The sequence below is a fragment of the Heteronotia binoei genome, chromosome 1 (assembly GCF_032191835.1).
Source record: "Heteronotia binoei isolate CCM8104 ecotype False Entrance Well chromosome 1, APGP_CSIRO_Hbin_v1, whole genome shotgun sequence".
Classification (NCBI taxonomy): domain Eukaryota; kingdom Metazoa; phylum Chordata; class Lepidosauria; order Squamata; family Gekkonidae; genus Heteronotia; species Heteronotia binoei.
Genome location: NC_083223.1, coordinates 218946064 through 218962275, shown reverse-complemented (window position 1 = coordinate 218962275; position 16212 = coordinate 218946064). Strand labels below are relative to the sequence as shown.

The window sequence follows — 16212 nt, the reverse complement described above, 5'->3', positions numbered from 1 at the left end:
TGAATTGTTTGGCATTAGATTAATCACACCCTAGCCAGAGGAGCTTGGTGCATTCATTTGACAAACGTAAATCTAAGTGCTGATTAGGATCGAAATAAAAACCATTATGACTCAATTCCCTAAGTAATTGAACTGAGAGGGCACTTTAAAAAGGATTTAATAAAGTAATTTTTACACTCCCAAGAACTTCATAATATGCAGACTCTTTTTCCTTTGCCGGAAATCTACTTCAGACTCAGTGAAGTTCATATTTATGCCATGGAAGGCTTCCCACCCCCTTCCTCTGCACATAGGGGGAAAAAACACCCTAAACTTGAAGTCAATTCACACAACCTCAAATGCCTCTTAGACAACCAGTTCCGTTTTCTCATCAGGTGGGCTTTTAAAGGGCTGAGCCAAAGAAAACATGTTTCTATGTCTGCGACAAATGAGAATATAACAATAAAAATTATTTCAGCTGCTGGAACTCAGGAAGTAAAACAAAAACACTACATAAGAGCAGAAAGGAAAAAATATCTTTGGCTTTTGGACTTCTTGTTCTCTTTTGAACTTTATTGTCTTGCTCCTAAAATAGGCAGATGGTTAAAGTAACAAGTATGTCAAACTTTAAAAAATACCTGGTCCCCCCCCCCCCCCCGCTATAGATATCAAATGATCCTAAAGTCACAATTCCAGTTCCCTGCATGCTGTCACACTCTAATGTGATCAGAAATCAGGGTGGGGCTATGTAGATGAAAGAGTGGGCCTATGTAGATAGGAGCAGGTTCAAGATAATCACCAGAGTCAGAATTCAAGTCTAGCACTCACCTGTCTGGAATCCCCAAGTCCACCCCTTTACTGTTCCCATAGGAGTGAATGGCAATCATTTCTTTATATGGGAAAAAGCCAAGTACTCTGGATCTGGTGAGGCAAAACCTACCCTGACATTGGCCCTTGGGTTCAAGGCGCTGTGGCAATGTACAAACTCTATCCATCCTGTGGTAATGTTGGGTATTTTCTTAGTGACATTGTAAACAAAGAAACAAGCAAATAAACCAAAATGTAGGAACTTCTTATTTTTTCCATGTAAATTTAAAAATTAAAACACATTACTGAAATAGAGGTCAGCCAGACTAAACAAATATTTGCTTGTCGAAGTGGGAATACATGGGTGGCCATGCAATGGCTATTCTCCTTTATCCATGATCGGGGACAGAGACTGGTGCAAGGTGAGGATGTGTCCAGTAAACACCCCCTCTTGTGTGGGGTTCCACAAGGGGCACTCCTCTCTCCAATGCTAGTCAACATCTATATGCACCCCCTTGCCCAACTGGTATGGAGCTTTGGGCTGGGATGTCATCAATATGCAGATGACACCCGGCTATATTTGCTGTTGGATGATCGATTGACTATGGTTCCATCATCTTTGGCTTGAGGGTTTGGAGGCCATGGTGGTCTGGCTAAGGAAGAGCAAGTTGAAGCTGAACCCATCAAAGACAGAGGTTCTATGGTTGGGGGGGAGTAGAGTTGGAGTTGGAGCATAGACTGCCAACTCTTGATGGGCACTACTAACACCAGAGCCTGCTGTCAAGAGCTTAGAAGTGACACTGAATACCTCACTTTCAATGGAGGCCCAGGTCATGCATATTACCAAGGTGGCATTTTTTTCATTTCCACCAAGCCCGGCAGTTAGCTCCCCTCCTCTCTCGCTCAGACCTGCCCATGGTAATCCATGCAATGGTCACCTCCAGATTAGACTACTGTAACTCACTCTATGCTGGCCTACCCCTGGGTCTGACCTGGAAGCTTCAACGGATCCAGAATGTGGCAGCGTGAGTCCTGATGAGACACTGGCTGCTGGTTGAGTACCAGGTCAGATTCAAGGTTTTGGTTATGACCTTTAAGGCCTTGAATGGTCTGGGACCAACATATCTATGGGACTGCCTCCTCCACTATGTCCCTGGATGGGCACTATGCTCTACTGTTTGAAATCTGCTGGTGATCCCCAGCCCTAAAGAGGTCCAGCTGTCCTCAACGAGGGCCAGGACTTTTTCAGTCTTGCCCCTGAGTTGGTGGAATGCTCTGCCAGAAGACATCAGGGTCCTGCAGGATCTTTTACAGTTTTGCAGGGCCTGTAAGGCAGAGATGTTCCATCAAGCTTTTGCATAAGGACAGCAATGGTTGCCGTGCTGGTGCCTTTTTCTCTCTAACCCCACTGGGGGGATCCCCCCATCCCCAATGTGATCTGGGAACTTAACAACAGCACTTTAAATGAGATGCCATCAGGGTTTATAACTTTTTTTTAATCAAATTGGTTTTATTGACTTAAATGTATGTATTTTATTCTTGTGTTGTACATTGCCCAGAGCCTGGTGCTGGCTGGGATGGGACGATTCATTATGTTAAATAAATAGTTATTATGTTAAATAAATAAATAAATATTTTTAATTGTTCTATTGTTCTTAGTTGACTAATTTTATTGTATTGTTTTTAAATTTAAATTGTAGGTTTTTATTGTTGTTTAGTTTATGTTGTGATCTGCCCTGAGCCCGTTATGGGAAAGGGTGGAGTATAAGCCTACTATACAAACAAACAACAACAATACCCAGGATAAAGAATAAAAAAAACCTGGGCTGCACCCAGCAATGCGCCATCAGAACAAAAAGGGGAAAATACCAGGTGATAAATGACTGATTTATTATACAGAGTCCCTACACATTTCTGAAATGCATAGGGATTTTGTATAATAAATCAGTCATCTATCACCTGTTATTTTCCTTTTTGTTCTACCCACAGCAAGACAATTTGTTCTTTCCAATCATTTTACAAACTACCGGTACATCTTTAGAATTCTGTGGAGTAGATTTTCTCAGAGAATAGTCAAATGCTGGTCCTCCAAGCAAAGTAGCTATATGAAAACTATCCTCAAAGGCAACAGGTCCCCACCCCCAACCTTTGAGCCATACCATAGCAGAAGGTGGATGTGTTTTAAAAGAGATTGTGAGCCATATCAAATTGCTGAGCATTTAAAAAGCTTTGAACATGTTGAGAACCTGTTAAACGATAACTTAAGAAAGGATGCCAAGTCCATAACTGGGAAAGGCAGGGCACAGTTTGTTTCAAATTATCAGTGCTTTACCTGTTTATGCCAGTGTAATCTGGCAATCGTGCAAGTGATCCAAACTTTACATAAAACCACAAAAATCAAACTTCCCCTGGATAGGGCTGCCAATCCCCAGTTGGGGGCAGGGGATCCCCTGGTTTGGAGGCCCTCCCCCCACTTCACAGTCATCAGAAAGCAGAGGGGGGGAACTGTCTGCTGGGCACTCCATTATACCCTATGGAAACCGACTCCCATAAAGTATAATGGAGAATTGATCTGTGGGTATCTGGGGCTCTTAGGGGGCTGGTTTATTGAGATAGATGCACCAAATTTTCAGCATAGCATCTGGTGCCTCTCCTCAAAACACCTCCCAAGATTAAAAAAGATTGGACACTTCTATGAGTCCCAAAAGGTGCTCCTATCTTTCATTATTTCTGAATGGAGAGAAGGCATTTAAAAGGAGTGTGGTCCATTTAAATGTGATGGCCAGAACCCCCTTTAGAGTTCAGTTGTGTTTGTCACATCCTTGCTCCTGGTTCCATCCCCAAAGTCTCCTGCCTCCATGCCAAAGTCCCCAGATATTTCTTAAATCAGACATGGCAACCCTACTCCTGGAAGATTTGTTATCTTATCTTATCTTAGCTGGTTATTAATTTGTGATACCCTAATGTGCCTGTTTTATCAGATCAGTGTTTCCATATCACCCTCTCAGTAGCAAGGTTCCTTCTGATTGCTATGAGAGGCATTATAAAATTAAAGGTCTGAAGAGATTATTAATTTTTGATTGTACTCTGTATATTTAAATACTGGCTTTGTTTGATTTTATTCTATGCCAATAAAGGTACAGACTGAATGACTATTCAATTTTGCCTTCAGTCTTTACTTGAATTTGAACAAATGAGATAACAGACAACCCAGGAAGTGAAGATAGTGCTCACACAGATGACTTAACTGGATCTGCTGACAGTCACTGTGCTACTATGAGTTTTCTTACATGCTCGCAACTATAGGTGCCAGGAAGCTGGAGATCTCTAAGTGAGTTGGGAAACATAGTCAACCTGTAGCAAAGGATAACTCTCCTCCCCTAATAGTCCCAAAAATGTTATTCTCAGTGCAAAGACTGCTTCCACACAGGGAGTTTCCCCCATGTTGCCAGCAGGTTGCCCCTGCTGTTTTTTGAGGGGAACTTCCTCACAAAACTTTGCTCCTTCCGAGACTTCCGGGGAGGAAAATGGCGAGCTGAGTTGTCTCTCGTAACGGGAGCAAGCTGAAGGTCTTGTTCGGGGTAGTGGAGGGCAAACCAAAGCCCACTGCCTACCTTTCTCAGTGAGAGAAAGGTCCAAGACTTGCACTAAAAACTTTAGAAGAGATTTACCTTGGCTGAAAAGGAGCTTTGGAGAAGGGTCCTTTGAGGCTTTGAGGAGTCTCAGAAGTTTGCAAAATTATCGTCTGCAAGATCTCTCAGAGCCATGGATTTGGCATAAGCTCGTCACGATCCTAACCTTCTGGGACATTTTTAAACAACTAAAGTCTTGGAAGACCAGTGGAACTTGGATAAACAGAGGAAAAAAGGTACAGAAACTCTTCTTTCACTCCGGAGCTATTTACAGACTAAAGAGACGTTTTAAAGGTGGAAATAAGGGGAAAATATAAAACTTGCAAGTAGAAGAAGGGAAGGGTGAAGTTTGGACTATTTTGACATAAAAGACAGTGTTAAAAACTGCTAAAAATTGAAGAGAAATCATTGTTGTGTCTACTTACGATTTGTGGAATGTAAACAACCATACTGCGCAGGAATATACTGGAACAGTCCTCTAACTCTACTGAGCAAGACAGGAAGTGCGTCAAGCAATCTATAAGGTTGAAGGTGACAGAGACAGGAAGCAGTAAAGAAAAAAGCCTACTCTACATCATAGAGAAACATCGGCAGCCATTGCTGGGAGGTCCAATTTAAAACATCGTTTTAAAAAGATTTGGGACTTTAAAAAGTGACAGAAACGACAGGGAAAAGGGTAAGAAGATAAGAACTATTGACTACATTATTGGTGGGCTCCTGGGGTGATTTTAAAAGGGGAAAAAAAATCTTTAAAAGGAGAAAAAATCGCGGCCGCCATTTTGGATTTTTTAAAGACTTTTTTGTTAAATATCTTTGCTTTGGGGGCTCAGAAACCAGCGAAATTGGGCTTGCTGGAAAGGGCAAGCCCTGCTCTATTGAACCTGACTGTCAGATTTTAAATTGGTGAGGTCAAAAATTTCGTCATTTTTTTAAAGGGGAAAAATTCTTCAAAAATTTATATCTGGGCCTGGGAAGCTCAGAAGAAAACAGAACAAAGTTTAATTGAGAGAGAAAATTTAGACCTTCTGAACTTGGTAGTCAAACTTGCAAATTGTGCGACGGAAATTTTTGGTATTTTAATTGCATCCCCCTTGCTCTTTGCTTAAATGTCAGAGCCCAGGCAGCTCCGAACAAGAGCCCTTTCATTAGAAAAAATGCTAGACCAAATGGAGGCTATGGAAGCCAGGATTATGAAAGGAGTTAAGAAAATGATGGAAGAGTTGAAGGAAGAACTTACTACAGTGATTAAAAAAGAAGTGGATGACCTCAAAAACCAAATTGGGAAAATAGACAAGAAAGTACAGGAGGTGGAGGAGAAAGTTAAAACACATGATACCACCTTGCTGAAAGTACAAGAAAAAGTGACGATTCACGACTGCAAATTAATGGAAAATCAGCTACGTTTGAGAGGAGTACCTGAGGAAGAGAATGATGATTTGAAAGGATATATAACAAACATAATCGCAGAATTCTTAGAAGAAGACCCTGATAAGACTAAAAGCATGTATGATCACATGTATAGAGTCAACTCGTTATATGCCAAAAAAAATAACTTACCAAGAGATGTGGTTGTAAGATTCATGACAAAGGAAATGGTGGGAAGGATTATGAAGAGAAACTTTGAACAATCATTGATAGTAAGAGGTAGCAGAGTGAGAATTATGAAGGAGCTACCGAAAGAAGTGATAAATGACAGGAGAACATATAAAAAGTTGACAGAAAAATTGAAAGACAATGGCACAAGGTATAGATGGATAATCCCCGAGGGTGTGAGCTTTGAACTTCAGGGGAAGAGAGTCACGATCACAAATGCCCGAGAACTGAGGAGATTTTTTGAAGAAAATAAAGAATTTGCACCATGATGGATTACAAACTATTGTCTTGGAATGTTAATGGACTAAATTCACCACAAAAAAGAAGGGCAACTTTTCATTGGATTAAAAAGCAAAATTGTAATATAATTTGTTTGCAAGAAGTCCACATTAAACAAAAGGATTATAAATTTTTATGGAACAAACAATTGGGAAGGGAATTTTTTTCGTTAGCTGACCAGAAAAAAAGGGGAGTAGTTTTTTATATTAAACAAGACCTGGAGCCAAAATTGGTATTTAAAGATAAGGATGGAAGATTTGTAGCAGTGGAAATAACATCAAATGGGAAAAAAACGCTGTTATTGGGACTATATGCACCTAATGGTGCAAAAGATGTTTTTTTTAAAGACATTACACAACAACTAGATGAGTTGACCTACGATCAAATACTCTTAATGGGAGATTTTAATGGAACAGTTGAGAACTCATTGGATAGATCCGGAGGGAAAAAAAATAGTGGAAAAGAAGGAAAATTGCCAAAGTCTTTTTTTGAATTAGTAAAACAGGAAAATTTGGAGGACATATGGAGAAAGTTTAACCCTGAAGTGCGGGACTATACTTTTTTTTCTGCAAGACATAAGACATTTTCTAGAATTGACATGCTATGGGGAACCAGAGATTTAGGCCTCATAACAAGAAAGATAGAGATTTTGCCTAAAATTGGCACTGACCATAACCCAATAATGTGGATTACAAAACTGTCCAAAAGATTGAGAAGATGGAGATTGAATGAAGACTTGCTACAGAACAAAGAAACAGTGACTTTCCTAGGAAAAGAAACTAAAGAATTTTTCCAAGTAAATGATAAAGAAGATATCGATTTTCAGACGGTCTGGGATGCTTATAAAGCAGTAATGAGAGGGTTGCTGATTACTTTGAACAATAAAGATAAAAGGGAAAAAGAAAAACAACTACTGGATATTCAAAATGAAATAAAGAAAAAAGAAAGAGAGCTGAGGAAAAGACCAGGGAAAAAGAAAATTCTAAGGGAAATTTCAATATTGCAAACTCAACTAAGACATTTATTAAACAAAGAAGTAGAATGGAATTTGAAAAGGCTCCAGCAAAAATCGTTTGAAGGAGCAAATAAGACGGGGAAATACTTGGCGTGGCAGCTGAAAAAAAAGAGGGAAAATAAAATAATTAATAGAATTGTGATAGATGAAAGAGACGTAGTTACTCAAGAGGGAATAAAAAGAGAATTTTTTAAGTATTATGCCAAGCTGTTTAAAGGTGCTGAAGTAAAGAGAAAAAAGATAGATGAATATCTACAGAAAATAAAAATTGAGCCATTAACTGAGAATATGAGAAAAATTTTGAATGACCCAATTGAAAAAATAGAAATTGAGGCAGCAATCAACGTGATGAAAAATGATAAAGCTCCCGGGCCAGACGGTTATACAGCCAAGTATTTTAAAATGTTTAAAGATGAATTAATACCAAAATTACAGAAGCTGATGAATGCAATAAGAGTCAAAGGGAAGGTACCAAATACATGGAAAGAAGCTGTTATTTCTTTGATACCTAAAGAAGAAAGAGATGTTACAAATGTGAAAAATTACAGACCAATTTCACTTTTGAACAATGATTATAAAATATTTACAAGAATTCTGGCAGAACGTCTTAAGCAATATTTGATAAATTTTATAAAAGAGGACCAAGCCGGTTTTCTTCCCAAAAGACAAATAAGAGACAATATTAGAACTGTTGTAAATATTGTAGAATATTATGAAAGACATCCAGAAAAGGAAGTAGCGCTATTCTTTGCGGATGCAGAAAAAGCATTTGACAATTTAAATTGGGACTTTATGTTTGCAGTGATGGAAAAAATGGAGCTTGGAGAAAGTTTTATAAGAATGATAAAGGCAATATATTCTGAACAAAGTGCAAGGCTGTGCATCAACGCAGATCTTACAGATGAAATGAAAATTAGTAAAGGTACCAGACAAGGCTGCCCGCTTTCGCCATTGCTGTTTATAATGACTCTTGAAATTTTACTAATGCAGATTCAAGAAGAAAAAGATTTAGAAGGACTACAAATAAAAGGATTTACCTATAAATACAGAGCATTTGCAGATGATATAATGTTTATAAATGAAAATCCTTTACAAGTTACACCTTTGTTGTTAATGAGAATACAAGAGTTTGGGGAGTTGGCGGGACTTTATATAAACAAAGAAAAATCAAAAATCTTATGTAAGAATATGCAGAAAAATAGACAACAAGAACTACAAAGACTAACGGGTTGTGAAGTTACCTCTAAGGTAAAATACCTAGGGGTAGAGATAACAATGAAAAATATTGATTTGTTTAAGAACAATTATGAAAAGCTATGGCGTAAAATAGAAGAAGATATGCTAAAGTGGAACAAGCTCAATTTGTCACTGTTGGGTAGAATAGCTGCAGTAAAAATGAATATTTTACCAAGGATTATGTATCTGTTTCAAACCATCCCCATTGTGAAAGATGCTAAGCAATTTGATAAATCCCAGATAAATAAAAAAATAAATGGCGAAGAAAAATTTCGGAATTCGTGTGGGCCGGGAGGAAACCTAGAATTAAAATGAAAGTCCTGATAGATGCGAAAGAGAGAGGTGGATTCCAATTACCAGATTTGAAACTGTATCATGAAGCAATTTGTTTAGTATGGTTAAAAGAATGGATAACGTTATTAAATAAAAAACTTCTAATGTTAGAAGGCCATGGAAAAAAATTCGGCTGGCATGCATATTTGTACTATGAAAAAAAGAAGATGGACGGTCTTTTCTCTCACCATTATATAAGGAGTAGCTTATTAAATGTGTGGATAAAGTACAAGAAATATGGTGATGAGAGGAGACCTTTATGGATAGTGCCGGCTGAAGTGATAAAGTTAACGGCCAAAACAGTCAAGGAAAAACAACTATCATACAACCAGTTACTAAAAATACAAAGCGGGAAAATAGAATTGAAAACTGCAGAAGAACTAAACTATAAATATGATTGGTTTCAAATGCAACAAATAAAAAGTTTGATGGAGAATGATATCAAAGCTGAAGGAATAAGGAAAGAACAAACAGAAATGGAAAGAGTTCTGCTTGGAGATAATGAGAAATTAATTTCAAAAGTGTACAAATTACTTTTACAATGGGCTACAGAAGATGAAGTAGTGAAATCTCAAATGATAAAATGGGCAATTAATGTAAATAAAGAAATAAAGATGGAATCTTGGGAATATCTGTGGAAAAATTCCATGAAACTCGCAACATGTCATAGTATTAAAGAGAACTGTTTTAAGATGATGTATAGATGGTATATGACTCCAAAAAAATTAGCAAAGATGAACAATAAGATGCCAGATAGGTGCTGGAAATGTAAAAAGCATGAAGGTTCTTTCTACCATATGTGGTGGACTTGTGAAAGAGCTAAAATGTTTTGGCAAATGATTCAACAAGAGATATCTAAGATCCTGGGATATGAATTCAATAAAGAGGCAGAGACTTTTCTGCTGGGATTACAAATGGAAAAATTTCCAAAAGAAGATAGAACATTAATATGGTACTTGCTCTCAGCTGCTAGGACATTGTATGCGCAGTTGTGGAAGCAAGAAAAAATACCAGAAAAATGGGACTGGATTATGAAAGTTATGTCATGGAGTGAAATGGACAAATTAACAAGAAAATTAAGAGACTGTGATTTAGAACTTTTTAACCAAGAGTGGAAGAAATTCAGAAGATATATAGAGAAAGAGTGGAAAATAAAAGGACATTGGACAATTTTTGAGGATTAAGATTTTTAAGATAACAATATAACTCTTGAAGGGGGTTCTTCTTCCCTATGTTTCTTTTTTGTTTCGTTTTTTTTCTTGATAGTTAAGGGTACCTTTAATATCTGTTTTTTTAAAGAAAATAACACTGGCGGGGGTCAAGTAATTGGGGGAGGGGTGGGAGAAAGTAAGATGTGGGGTAGAATGATGGTTTTTTTCTTAATATATATTAAGCTTTTTATAAGTTGTAGTTATAGTTCTACTACCATATGTTACTAATAAAATTGTTTATTCACAAAACTTTGCTCCTTCCAAGAAGGACTTATGGGGCTCCATAAAAGGAGGAAGTGTGGGGTGGCTGTCAGCAGCCATTAAAAGGAAAGAGGGTGGAGCAAAGCCCTGCCTTCAAAATGACAGATGGAAGCTCTTCAATTGTCTTCCCTCCAACAGGATTTTTTTTTTACAGCTGAGCTGCTGTGCACCATTGGCATAATAGCCATTGTGTTCGTACGTCTTAGCCAAGAGATGGTGGGAAAGGGAGAGAGTTTGGGAGCATCACCAGAGAGGATAAGATGTGCAGATGCAACCCCTGCCCACTCCCGTGCTCCTCACTGAGGCCTTTTCTCACTCATGGAGTGGAAGCAGCACAAAAAGGGAAAAAAACCTGAAGTGCCAGGGATGTTACAACCAGCTGTTCATGGCTCCATAATCACCTGTGTACTCATTTTTAAATCAGCAGAGTAATTACAATAAAGTTTCATTTACATTCCTGGGGATCAAGGAAAGCTCTGACACCTTAGACTTAATGAAGACTGTTATGGCTAGTCCAAAGTCACAGTGCATCTCTTCACCATCACTTGGGAGAAACAACCTGAAATAGGCTGGGTAGAGTAGCAGGCCATGCAGAAACAGTGGGCACTACTTCATGGGCATCACAAAGGGGGTGTCTGGAATTCAGAGGGCCCATATTCTGATGCCAAACTCTTTGAACTCACATGGGCTTCAGCTATGCAGGTCAGGAGGTATGGCTGGAATGCAGGTGGAGAAAGGCTGTAGCCGGATGCTCTTAGGCAGAGATGCTCCAGGAATTGATTAAGCGGAAGTGAAGTCCACTCCCCAAATATTTCCTACCATTTCTTCTTGTATCCTCTTGTGTTGCACCATAAAAGTAGCATAGCTTCAGGAATCATATTAATTATCAAACCCTCACAGTTGACAGCTCTCAAAGTTTGGATTATTTTTATGGCTAGCCTGAAGTCACAGTGCATCTCTTCACTAACACTTGGGGGAAATACCCTGAAATAAGCTGGATAGAGTCACAGGCCATGCAGAAACACTGGGCAGTACTTCATGGGAGATATATACTGTATATACCACCCTCCCTACCAACTTAGTACCCAGCAAGCAGGGAAGGGTGCAATGTTCAAGCCAGTAGCCACAATGGTCTTTTGGGGGGCCCTTCACTTCCCCAAATGAATTATTCTTGTTGCCCTGGTCTTTAAGAATGGCAGATGAACCACAGAGGAAATCAAATGCAGCTGTTTTGGGAAAGCCCATTCCCTTTTCCCATAAATCAGTGGGTCAGAGATTGAAGGGATCACATTCATTTTGCTGATTTAACTCATGAGACTATTATGACTGGTTTACAAACACTTAAAATGTTAACAGAAGCAACTAATAACAACAAGAGCAGGGGTCATTTTGTAGAAAAAGAGGTGCCAGAGCTCATTTGCATAACCATTTGCATATGCCACACATCCCTGACATTGCCAGAAGGTGTACTAAATTATATCAGCTCAGCATCTACCTTAAAATGCTTCTTGAATTGTAGCTGTCATAATAAAACCATACTCCCATCATACTTTTTAAATTACTTTCTCCTATGTGGCCACAGTGGCATGATGTAGATTTCCATCTGTCTGCTTTACATGTTTTGGTTATTTTCCCTTTTTTTGCAGGGAAAAATATTAGAAAATTTGTCAAATCTTATTCAGCAAAATTCTCACAGGGGGGTTGAGCAATGGAGCCCAGAAACAAGTATTTGGGGGAGAGGAAGAGAAAGAAAGAGCACAATAAAATTTGGAGGTTCTGGAGCTCTGTTCCTGTGAGCTCCTGCCCAAGATGGGGCCTGAACAAGAGTTTTGGGTTAGCATAGAAATCATCTTTATCCACCCTCTCAATGCAAATATCAATATTTGGGCTCAGTCTTCAATGTATAGCCTAAAACTCATTGCTCAGAATATCCAGAGACACATTACAAAAGGCGGCGCCAATATAGGAAGCATGGTTAACCTTGACAAGACGGGGGAAAGGGGAGTTCAACAATAAGTATTTTCCTTTTCATAAACAGCTGGTTTCTTGAAATTCAGTTAAGCAGAGGAAGTACTGTGAAATGAAGTTACATTCTGTAGGTTTTAAAATTTTTATTTTAAAGATTGGGCATAAAGGAAGATAGCAATATAAGTCACTAGAACACTCCCACAAACAGATCTCTTTGCAAGCTTGTGTAGTTCACTTATCTTACAAGGCTGGAGCTGATCTGGTTTTTATTTTTCAGTTATTTGGTCTACTGGGTTGAAAATATAGCTGTGATCAGAAGGCAATTTTGCAAAACCATTTCAAAGGCTTGCCGTGGAGTGAAGACCTTCCACTCAACCCTGGTTTCATAGTAGAAGAAGGTATGCAAATAAAGAGAAATAACAATAATTTGTCCATTTAAATTGTTAGCTCACAGAAAATCAGCATTTATTATCTATGCACATTTTCTGTGAACTATCAATTTAAATAAACAAATTATTTTTATTTCTGTTTATTTTCATTTTCATGCCTTCTTTTACTGAGTATGAAAGTATCATTAATTAATTAGGGAAGAGCAGCCTCACAAAAAAAGAAAAGAAATTCTTATAAGATCCTCTATCAGTGATCCATGTGAAAAGCTCTTTCAACATGCAACAGAAATTACATTTAATAGAATAAAGAGGTAACAGGATTCAGGAGCCAAAAGTAAAGCTATCTTTCTCCAGCAGAAAGCAGGGCACCTTCACTGGTTTCCCTTTTCTATAGCATCCCCTTCTTATGGAATTCTGCCTATTTCCATCTATGTTTAGGTTTCAGAGTCTACTAAATAGCATTTTTTAAATTCTATCTGGTACTTGATATAAAAGGAATGAATATGAAGTTAGAGGCCCTTTGCAGAAACATTTCAATGACTATATATGGCTGCCATTACTTTTTCCATCTTACATTTGGAGAATAAGAACTTTGGGAAACTCTTTCCTATTAAGATTCATCTATGGCCAAACAGGGAGTCCACATCCAAGAAAATGTTTTTAAAAGGACATCCAGAGACTAGGAAAGTCTTCTTTGACCATCTGGTGAGACACCATCAGGTAGACTCTAGAGATTTCCTGGCATTACAAACTGATCCCCAGAATACAAAAATCAGTTCCTCTGGAGAAAATGGCTGCCTTGGAGGGTGAGTTCTATGTGCTGCTTCTCTTCCTTAAACCCCACCCTCCCCAGCCTCAAATCTCCAGAAATTTTCCAACCCAGAGTTTGCAACCCTATTCTCAACAACTAAAATGATAGTCAAGAAAGAGATTCTGCTATCATCCCATATGGAGGGGCCCTTGGAGACTGAAAATGTCAGAAGTTGCTGAATACAGAGGTTGTTCCACCCAATGGGCTAGTTCAGTGGCAATACATTATTTTGATTATGATTAATTTAAAAAGTTGCTTTCTCAGAAAAAAACAACACCTTTCCTTTTCTACACTGTCCTGCTTTGAGGGATATGAACCCTATTCTTCTACTTCATGAGAAGATAAGACTCGCTGGAAAAGACAATAATGCTAGGAAAAATTGAAGGCAATATGAAAGCAGAAAGACCAAATATGAGATGGATTGACTTAACAAAGGAAGATGGATTGACTTAACAAAGATGGATTGACTTAACAAAGATGGATTGACTTAACAAAGATGGATTGACTTAACAAAGGAAGTCACAGCCTTCCCTTTGCAAGACCAGACATTTTGGAGGTCATTAATTCATAGGGCCCCCATAACTTGGAAGTGACTTGATGGTGTATCACACACACCTCACAGTTAGTAAGTATTTCACACTACGAGGGCGGATTGGTCCTTTAATTTTCTAGGAATACATTTCTGACAGACTACTGCCCTGCAGGGTCGCTAGCACCCCAGAGCAAGCCCAGCTGACCTGAATGGCATTGGCAGGACATAAGGGGCTGGACATAAGGGACCAAAATGAGTGGTGTCTGCAGTACTATCCTGCAGAAGCTGCTTGGCTTGAATTCTGCAGGATGCAGTGTGGGAAAAGGTGCTGAATGAATCATAGCACTCGTTTTCGCAGTTGGGCAGGTCCAAGCTGTTCACCAGCAAGTGTACAACTGCTGTTATCTTCACTGTGGGCTGAGATGGAGCTGGTTGAACCCAGCCCTGGAAGGTTATTTTCATTAAGGAATAAAAATGTGCATATTTTATGGGGGGGTTTATTACTTTTTTTTTGCCCATGAGAAACACAATTTTTGCAGAAGGATACCACGGCTAATCAAAGGGGATTAACATAAATGTGAATCTAGTGGCCCTCTTTTTGATCTTCATCTACTTTTGTCTTATACAACATGTAAGACAATGCAAGTATCTTAAAAATAATTGTAGGAGCTTGTGCTACTTTGAATGAAATCTCTGTTTTGACCAAAGAAGTTACTTTTAAAAACAGAAGGAAGAAAGGAAACCTATTTTTAAAATTCCAGGCATCCATTCCATTACCACATTCTCTACTATCAGATTCAGATCCTCAACACAGGAAACTCAATTCTTCCAGGAGGATGCAGGGATAATCGAAGGGGATTAACATAACTGTGAATCTAGTGCATGGTGATTACTGGAAATCAGCAAGTTGACATTGCTTGTAAGGCAATGAACTGAGAGTTCTTAGAAAATTTAGTACAGGCACAAAAGAGAGAACAAGATATCCATGGATTGTGGGTGGGGTAAGAAGAGGAGCTTTAACCCAAACCAGGAGTATTTATACAAAATTATTTGCTGCCAGTCCTAGTAGGGTTGCCAAGTCCAATTCAAGAAATATCTGGGGACTTTGGGGGTGGAGCCAGGAGACATTGGGGTGGAGCCAGAAGCAAGGGTGTGACAACCATAACTGAACTTCAAGGGAGTTCTGGCCATCACATTTAAAGGGACCAGACATCTTTTAAATCCCTTCCCGCCACAGCAAATAATGAAGAATAGGGGCACCTTCTTTTGGGGCTCATAGAATTGGACCGCCTGGTCCAATCTTTTTGAAACATGGGGGGGTATTTTGGGGAGAGATATTGGATGCTATGCTGCAAATCTGGTGCCTCAACCTCAAAAAAACAGCCCTCCCCAGAGCACCAGATACCCACGGATCAATTTTCCATTATTTCCTATGAGAATAAGTCTCCATAGGGAATAATAGAGTTCCCTCCCCTCCCCCGTTTTCTCTCTCTCACTCACACACGCTTTAACTGTCTCTGGTGCAAGTGGGCAGCCATGTTGGACTGAAGCAGTAGAACAAAGCAGGAGTCTCCGGTGCCTCCACAACCAGGTCTGGAAAGTACAGGGGCTACGCTACTCTTTCACACACACACTCACTTGTCCGAAAGTACAGCAAAACAAACAGAGGGGCTGCACTCTCAGGAGGTCTGCTGTTGCTAACCCTTCCCCATGAAGTACTTCCTGTTCCAATTTAAAGGCACACACATATTTTAAAACTGTACCTGTTTGCAGGTCCTGCCCAATATCTAGCCGGCCAGCTGGCTGGGAAAAGCCTGTAAAACCCGGGAATCCCCCGCTAGGACCTGGGGATTGGGAAGCCTAAGGGGAAGGGAAGGGGCAAAGAGAAGCTGCTGCGATGTGGCTGGGTGGGAGGGGAAGGGAAGGGGCGAGGAGAAGCTGCTGTGCTCAGGGCTGGGTGGGAGGGGAGGGGAAGGGAAGGGAAGGGGCGAGGAGAAGCTGCTGCAATCGGGGCTGGGTGGGAGGGGAAGGGAAGGGGTGAGGAGAAGCTGCTGCCATCGGGGCTGGGTTGAAGGGGAAGGGAAGGGGCGAGGAGAAGCTGCTGCGATGGGGCTGGGTGGGAAGGGAAGGGGCGAGGAGAAGCTGCTGCCATCTGGGCTGGGTGGG

At 39.7% G+C, this 16212-nt stretch overlaps 1 protein-coding gene across 1 annotated transcript in view; it reads right to left on the bottom strand.

Moving 5' to 3' along the window:
* PRKCE (protein kinase C epsilon) overlaps nt 1-16212 on the bottom strand; it is a 563878-nt gene that overhangs the window by 83607 nt on the left and 464059 nt on the right. The window lies entirely within an intron of this gene.